The sequence below is a fragment of the Tupaia chinensis genome, unplaced genomic scaffold (genome assembly GCF_000334495.1).
Source record: "Tupaia chinensis unplaced genomic scaffold, TupChi_1.0 Scaffold000557_1, whole genome shotgun sequence".
In the NCBI taxonomy this organism is placed as follows: Eukaryota; Metazoa; Chordata; class Mammalia; order Scandentia; family Tupaiidae; genus Tupaia; species Tupaia belangeri.
Genome location: NW_006160069.1, coordinates 1,954,452 through 1,963,915, shown reverse-complemented (window position 1 = coordinate 1,963,915; position 9,464 = coordinate 1,954,452).

Here is a 9,464-nt window from a genome sequence, read left to right as displayed (position 1 = left end):
GGTTGCAGCTGGGAGTGTTCACAGTTCCAAACTTTGTTCTTTGTGCTTGAAGGAAATCTAATGAATGCCCTATATCCTATCCTTGCCATTCCTCAAACATGGCAATTTAAGAACCACACTCTCCAGCAGGCACTATTAGTATGGTACAATCCCTTACCCCGTATCGGAGCATTAGGCAATACAGTTTACTCAGGTTGGGGTTAGTGTGCATGTGTATCTCTACTTTCTTACCCTTTAAAAGTGGATATTTTACCAGTCCTCCAATGTGCAGAAATCCTGCAACTAGATTCTGTCTTTTCTCTTGCAGAGAAGTGATCTCCGTATAGGCCATGCTGTATCTATGAGAAGAGGAATAGTCAGGAGTCTCTTATTCTGCCACATTGCTCATGTCCCTAGGATAAAGATTTTGAGTGGAGACTATTATAAATATTTAGAGCAGCAACATTAGAACACAAATTCTCTGAGATGATTGATCTGACAACCATAGATCAGACAAATCTGTATGGGGGGGAAATGGAGGTACAAAATAACTAAAATTTCTTTAGCAAATGATCATAAAGGGCTAAAAATACGGCACTGAGAATGGAAATAGAAAGAGAGGATGGAAGCCACGAGAGGCAAGAAAACAAAATAAACAGGCATTGGTATCAATTACAGCATGAAAGAATTTAACCAGAGCTTAGGAATGTTACAGCCCATGTGGCTAGAAGCACCATAGTTTCTTTGAAAGAAGCCACAGAGCAAGCCCAGTAACCTAATGATCAAGGGAGCTGGATCCCACATGTCCGGTCGTGGTTTGAATCTTGGCCGCAGTGGCTTGAAAAACAAACTGGACATAAGCATATGCCTGCCCAAATAAATCCCAATGGAATGGAGAGATGAAGGAGAAGAGATTGTGGCATGACCACAGTCCATTTTTTTTCTATATATATCTTTATTTATCTCTCTTTCTCTCATGAGCACACATGTTCTTTGGCAATACAGATTAAAATGAAAAAAAAAAAAAAAAGAAAGATGGCAGAGGAGAGCTACTGAGACACGATTCCATCAGGAGCACCCTGGCAAGAAGAAGCGATGCATGATAACCACAGTCACAGTTACCGTGTTGGGTGCCTATGGGGAGTGTTTCAAGGCCACTGAAAGCAGAAATAGCAAACTTTTACACACTAATAAACGCACAGAGAGCCATGGTCGATTGGAGGTTGATATTGACATGACAGAATCACAGTTTGCTTTCAGGAATAAACCGCGCTGTTTTCCTGCTGTGGGCTAGTCAAAAACTGTCAGGGGAATCACAAGAAAAGAAGGACCAAACGATGCTGCACTCTCCACTGACTAGTGAGAATAAAAATGATCGGAACTTTTGGAAAGCGTTTTGACCAAGTCCATTAAAAACTTCATAAAATGTAGCCAAGTTGTTTCACTCTAGGAGCATAGCCCAAGTAAATAATCCAAATATAGGAAAACGTCTTATAAGCCTTCATCACTAGGCGTTATTATAGTGAGTCAAGCAAATATTCTAGTTGGGGTCATGGATAATTGAATGCATTTTTTTTTTCAGAGAGATTTTTGCTATAGGGTGCTTGCACTCACTGGAAAGACAGAAAGGGACAGAGACAAAAAGCAAGAAACCAGCCGCCAGGGGATAGTCATGCTACAATTCTTTCTCCATTATCCTCTTGAGATGTTGGACATGTACACACATACACCCGGAGTGAGTTTTAAGCCACTGAATCCAGGACTCGAACTTCAGTCAACTACATGAGAGTCCAGCAAAATAACTGCTATGCCATCCCATCTCTGAAGATAAACTTTTAACAATACTCATCAACTTTGTCACTTAGAATTCCTACAGTTGGGGTTGGCAGGTGGCATGGTGGTTGAGGGTGCTGGACTCTCACATAGCAGACAACAGCTCAAGTCCCGGACCTGGTGGCTTGCTTTCTCTGCTTACCCTTCCCTCTCTTGCTCTGTCCCTCTCTGGTCAAATTAAAAATAAATAAATAAAGTTAAACAAAATATTTTTTTAAAAAAGAAACTGTAGATTTTACCTCAAAAAATTAATAAATAGATATTAAAAATATTTTCTTCTTGAGGCTGGCAGGTGGCACAGTGGTTGAGGTGCTGAACTCCCACGTGCCTGACTGTGTTTCAGGTCCTGTACCTGGCAGCTTGCTTTCTCATTTTCCCTCTCTCTTTTTCTGTCTCGCTCTGGTCAAATGGAAGAATAATAATTATAAATAAATAAAATATTCTTTAAAATTTCCTTCTTAAAAATAAAGGAGGCGGGACTGGGTGACATGGCGAAATACACAGTTTGAGTCCTGGCCCCAGTGGATTGACAAACACACTGTGTGTGTGTGTGTGTGTGTGTGTGTGTGTGCCCAAAATCCCAACATGGTAGAGAAATGGAGAAGGGTTGAAATGTGATTATGCCCAATTGGAGGGTGCTTTCTCCCTCTCCCTCTCTCTCTCTCTCTCTCTCTTTCTCTCTCTCTCTCTCTCTAGCAGGTGCACACACACCCTAGTAATTAAAAAAATAATAATAAAATAAAAGATCCACATACCAAATGAACCCAAATGGCTCAAGGCAAGCAAATTACCCTTGGAGGGTCCATCTGATTATATCTTATGTTATTATTAAAGTAAGAATTTATTCATGAATGCCCTAATGTTATGGGAAGTGTTAAAATGGTAATTGAAGAAATAAATATAAAATACAGTGGAGAATATAATTACAAGAATGTTAAAATATGTAATAGGTATGTTAGTTAATATATCTAAATATTAGCACTAATCACCATGATTAGATTACTAATAATGCTTTTCTTCCTCTTATTATTCAGTATTTTCTACATTAGATAATGAGCCTTATTACAGTAAGAAAAAACTGTTATGAAGTAGAGAGTAAGACACTATTCCCATTCCCTCACCAGCTTCTCTCCATGCAGTTATCGAGCAAATTAACAGGCCTGGGTAGCATCATCCTCAATCAAGGGTAAGAATTAATTAAAAGAAACTAAAACATCTGGCATAAATACAGTCAATACAAAAGAAATAAATTAGCAAATTCATAACAGCATTGGCAGCAAGGTTTACCAGCCAGCCAGAACAAGGACGGGTTTCTACAAGTAACACAACAATAACAAGCAGATTAGCAGATATCCCAAAAGAGCGGAGGAAACCCTCTCAGTAAACAAAACACCCCCAAACAGTGTTATCCTAATGGAACTCCAGAATAAATGCACCAACAAAGGCAGTGGAGGCAGGAAGAAGGAAAGTGTGTCTTAGGTAATTAACTAATGAGTGGCCCAATAGGGCGGCCATGCCCCACTCCCCTACTGCCTGATCTTTGTCCCCAGATTAGGGTTATGGGTATTCCCTCCTAAGAACTCTGACATTTTAGACTACTACTGTGGCTATTAAACAAAATAAACTGTCAGCCCTGAGACACTAGAAGTTTTGTTTCTGAAAATTAAGCCACCTTTGCAACTTCCTAGCTGCACGTCTGTCCTCATCTTCCGTGGACATCGCTCTAGTCACCAAAAGTAATTAGAGTTTACATCAAATAAGGATCCTTGCCTAAACTGAGAAAATATATTCCAAAAGCAAAACTGTTCAATCTAGATCCTCAACCATAAATAAAAGGAAACAAGAAACAAAATATTTAAGCAAATTACCACCATAAAAGGGATTCTCTGAGCCCAATAAATAACTATTCCAGAAATTAAAGAAGGTTTAAAACGTTAGGAGAGGGACCAGCAGATGGAGTAATGATTATGTTGCTAAACTCCCACATGGCCAACAGCAGTTCGAGTCCCGGATCCAGAGACTTGAAACTCATGCCAGGTGTGTGTGCGTGCATGCCCAAAATCCCACGAGGAGAATGGAGAAGGGATTGTAGCATGACCATCCGCCCTGGGGGGCAATTTCTTGTTTTCTGTCTCTCTTTCTCTCTGTCTCTGTCTCTCTGGTGAGCACACTCACCCAATAGCAAAAATCTCTAAAAAAAAATAAATATATAAAAAGTTAAGAGAAAAAAGTTTGATGTATTAGGAAAAAAAGACAAAACTATGATTGCTATCAGATGATGTGAGTGTCCATCTAAAACACCCCCAAAGACTCTTCTAGAACATATTTAGAACAAACAGAGGTTTTAGTTAGGTGGATAGAAGGAAGACATGGACAGAGGCCAAGCCTGTGGCCCAGTGGACTTCAATCCAAATTCTGGCCCCAGTGGCTTGAAAAACATGCTAGGCATGTTTATATGCATGCCCAAAAGCTCTACAGGATGGAGAAATGGAAGAGAAGGGATTATGACACGACTATGCCCTACTGGAGGGTGACCCCCCCCCAATGAGCTCACACACTCTTAGGCAATTTAAAAGAAGATCAACAAATGAAGATAAATAGTAGTTTCTCTATACCTAAGATAAACAATTAGAATGTATTTAAAGACCCTACAATAGTAGCAAAGAAAATTATAACATACTCATAATTAAATCAATAAGAGGTATACAATACACTTGTAAAGAATACTATGAAATTTTGCAGAAGGAAATAAAAGAAGCTCCAAATTAATAAAAGGGCAAGCCAGGGCCAGCAGATGGCATGGTGGGTAAGGTGATGAACTCCCACCTAGCCGAGGATGGAAGTTTATGTATGGGACCTGGTGGCTTTCTTTCTCACTCTCCCTCCCTCTTTCTCTCTACCTCTCTGTTGTGAGTGCACATGCCCTATAACAAAATCTAAAAAATAATACATAATTATTTAAAAATTAGAAGGGCAAACTATTTCCGGACAGGAAGACTCAATAGTAAAAGATACCCATTCTTTCCAATGTATATAGAACTTTAATACAATAATGTAATAAAAAATCCTTAAAAACATATCCTATAAAATCAAATTGCCAGTAAAATTTGGAAGAACAGGATAATAAAGAAGAACTTTCCTAGCCATTCTAAATACCAGGAATGGTGCGGCATTAGCACTGGAACAAATAAATAAATCAATATAAAAACAAGCTGGTAAAATTTCAAAGCAGGGGAGAAATGACCAACAATTCAATCAACAATGTTGAAATAACAGGCTATCAATTTATAGACAGATTAAAAGCATTAAAAATCTAAGTATTAGACAAAACATAGACAAACATTATGTTTTAATCTTTTTTAGAAATATTTTATTAACTTTATCATTATTATTATTATTATTTTCCAGTTTTATCAGAAAGAGACAGAAAAAGAGAGAGAGGGAAAGTTAGAAAGCAAGTCACCAGATCTGGGACTTGAACTGTGGTCAGCCATATGGGAGTCCAGCGCCTTTAACCACCATGTCAACTGCCAGCCCCATGTTGTAATCTTAAGGTGAAAAACATTTTCAGAAACCACTATGTAAAAACCGTAAACTTAAAATATTTGGCTAGACTTCTCTTTCCCACTATACAAGATGGCAGGTGAAAAAACTGCCACGTGGGATACTAAGGAGAAGAAATCTGAAGCCAAGAAGGCTGATGCCAGTGGCAAAGTTAAAAAGGGTGACCCCAAGGCTAAAAAGCCCAAAAAGGGAAGCCCCTTTGCAGTAGAAACCCTGTCCTAGTCCGAGGCATCAGCAGATACTTCCGGTCTGCCATGCATTCCAGGAAGGCCATGGACAAGAGGAAATACTCGGCCACTAAATCCAGGATGGAAAAGAAAAAGGAGAAGGTTCTTACGACTCACAAAACCAGTTGATGGGGACAAGAATGGTGGTACCCGGGTGGTTAGACTGCACAAAATGCCTAGGTATTATCCTACTGAAGATGTGCCTCAAAAGCTGTTGAGCCACGGCAAAAAATCCTTCAGTCAGCATGTGAGAAAGCTGCGAGCCAGCATCAGTCCTGGGACCATTCTAAACACCCTCACTGGACGCCACAGAGGCAAGAGAGCGGTTTTCCTGAAGCAGCTGAGCAGTGGCTTGCTACTTGTAACTGGGCCGCTGGTTCTCAATCAAGTTCCACTGCGTAGAACACACCAGAAATTTGTCATTGCCTCCTCCACAAAAATTTATATTAGCAAAGTAAAAATCCCAAAGCACCTTACCAATGCTTACTTCAAGAAAAAGAAACTGCAGAAGTCCAGACACCAGGAAGGTGAGATATTCAACACAGAAAAGGAGAAATAAGAGATTTCAGAGCAGCACAAGATCAATCAGAAAGCTGTGGACTCACAAATTTTACCAAAAATCAAAGCTGTTCCTCAGCTCCAGGGCTACCTGCGATCTGTGTTTGCTCTAACAAATGGAGTTTATCCTCACAAATTGGTGTTCCAAACTTTTTACCAAGAACCTAATTAAATAACTGATCATATATATATATAAAAAAGAAATATTTGGCCATATAAAAGTTCAAACATTTTAAACTATGGGAAGATTATATATAAAACTCAGAAATGAGAGACTGGAAGAAAAAAAAATCCCAACATCTTTAACAGATAAGCAATTAATAACCAACATTAAAAAACCCTTAGAAATGAATAAGAACTGAAAACAAAGTCTGCTAAAAATAGCACAAAGAAATTCACAGAAGAAATGTATCAATTAATAGTTTTAGAATATAATGAAATTCCATTAAAATTTGGAATATGCAAAAGTTTAAAATAATGAGTTACAATTTCAATTTATCTAACGACTAAAATGAAAATCAGGATAACACTCTATTTTCAAAATGGTGTGGATAAATAGACTCATTAGTGAGACAGTAAATGGGAAGAGACTTTTTGAAGAAGAATTTTTCAGTATTTATCAGAATTTTACTTGTCCATGTTCTTATACTCATGAAGTTCACTTTTAGGATTATATACTATAGAAACATTCACAATATTCACACAGAAGCTTGTTCATTTTCATATTCTGGACAAATGTACGACCAGCAGGTTAAATGAATAGGAAGCCCATAATATATGATACTAGGAAAGTGGGTTTTGTAGTAGACAATACGTAGTGGAATAGAAAGAGCATCAAGATACATTCAAAGAAGCAGAACATTGTTATGTATAACCAGAACCAGAACAAGGTCAAAAGGAGACACATCAAAGTGTCAACTGTAGTTACAGTACAGGGAGGAGGTGAAGGAGTGAGAGGAGTGAAGACTGGCTTTCACTTTTACCTTTTTTTTGTTTGTTTGATTTGTTTTGTTATTGGGAATATGTGGAAATCGGCAGAAATGATGCACTCAGAAAAAGGTTCACAGTGGTGACAACTGCTCACTCAGCAAGATAAAATAAATATGGAGTTTGGCACAGTAGTAACATGCTGCTACAGAGAGGCGGGAGCCACATGGAAAACTGTAGATTCAGTCCCCAGATTGACCTGCATACACAGGGCGAACACCTCCATGATCCGGGATGACTGGAGTGAAACAGGTGCTTGTCTTTCTCTTTCTCTCTCTCTCATCCTCATGAAAAGAAATAAACTTTTTAAATATTCATAAAATAAAATAAATAAAAAGTTGGCCATTTAAAGCAACGGCTTATGTGATGATAGTGTGCACATGGTCCCTAGGTCTTGGCTTGCAGATAAGGTAGGGTAGAGAATCTTGCCACTTAGACCAGCCTATTCCTCTCTTCACACTGTCTTCCCTCTCAACGCAGCACGTCACATCCTAGTACCTACCCCTGCCTTACCAGGCCACCACCCTGCATCTCTCCCATCATCTAGATCCAATCTCCTGACTCCTGATGTCAGATTTCTAGCTCTCCTACCCAGGAATTTGTTCTTAATGTTGTTAAAACATTCTAGGCAGCGGATCCGGTCATGATAGCAGAGCACTGGACACAGAAAAGCACAAAACGGAACCCCAAATAACATCCAATATGCTCAAGAAATAAAGAGGGAAGAGAACTACCTGAATGGGACCAGCAGGTGGCATGGTGGTTAAGATGCTGAACTCCCATATGACAGACTATGGTTTGAGTCCCACAACTGAAGGCTTGCATTCTCACTCTCCTCACCCATGTCTCTGGTGAGCATATATACCCTATAGCAAATTAGACAAGGATAATTAATAAATTAAGTCATTCTTTAGGGGGAAACAAAAACAGAACTACCTGAAAAGGAGAACTTTGCAAAGAGAACTTTGTGAGAAGCAGTATTAAATTAAAGAGAAAATAATGAAGGTAGTGAAGCTACGTGAGCAGATTCACAGTTAACAATACAAATGCCAAAGAAGTAAATAAAACATAGAAACACAGAAACAATACAATAGCTACTGTGTTGTTTTGTTTTGTTTTGTTTTGTTTTAATTGGGAACATGGAAGAAATGCTGTTGAAAATCTGGAAACATAAGTGGCAAAGAACAAAGAAACGAGGTAATTAGAAAGATAGACATGGAAGAGAGGTCAAATAAAGTCACATCTGTCTGAGCATCTCAGAAAGCCAAACAAATCAGTACACAAATAATATTTTTAAAATAAATAGGAGACAATGTTTCTGAAATACGAAAAATCTGAATCTGAGAATCTAAAGGGCATACCATGTCCTGGGAAAAGCCATTCATTCCAGGCATCATCACGTTATACTCTGATGAGGCTGCTCACCTTTAAGAACGAAAATCAAACACTGGTGCAGAATGGTGGCACAGCCGTAATGCAGATCTCTTGGAGGCTGACCCACATGAGCAAGTTCTGCTTTCATGTCCAGAGACCTCCAGGGTCTGCCAGCGTACACATGCCCATGGTTCTGAACTGGCTGAAACTGGGAGTGGGTCCAGCATCGAGATGACTGCATCTGTCTTTCTCCTTGCTTATGAAAGCAAGAAATAAATGCACTTTGAAAATGAAGAATAAAAATAAAGTTATATGAGCATCCAGTCAGGAAAAAAAAAAAAATTACTTACCGAAGAGGAAAATCAGAATGAGCTCAGATTTCTTCACAGCAATATTCATTTCCAAACACTTGTGAACCAAAAAGATTATAGATGGCCTTTCTCAGGTGATTTAAAAACAAAACAAAAACTACTTGAGAGAGAAAGGAGCAACGAGGAGACCCTGTAACCCCAGAAATAAAAGAGAAAGAAGGAGTAACAAGGAGACGCGGTAATCCCAGGGGTAGAAGGTCGGAGCTTCCTCCCCACGTGTGCTGACGCCATTCTGCCCTTCACCATCCAGGACTAACAGGCAGGCCCAACACAAGCTGCTTGGCTTGAGCTCATTAGCAGGGACCCCCACCTGACCTGCTGTAGTGGAGGAGGGGCTCTCCGACCCACGCAGTGTGCAAGCACACCAGGAGAAGTTGTCTACCACCTTACATTCCACTATCAGCACATCCTCTATCCACCTGGGAGCAGTTAGGTTTCAAAATACAAGAACCAAACACCTGAAAATATTAGACTCTGGAGGAATTCTTTCCCCAGAACTCCCTTAACAATAAAAGGAGAGAAACTCCCCTCTGAATACCTAAAACCTAAACTCCTGCTTTGGATTCCACAC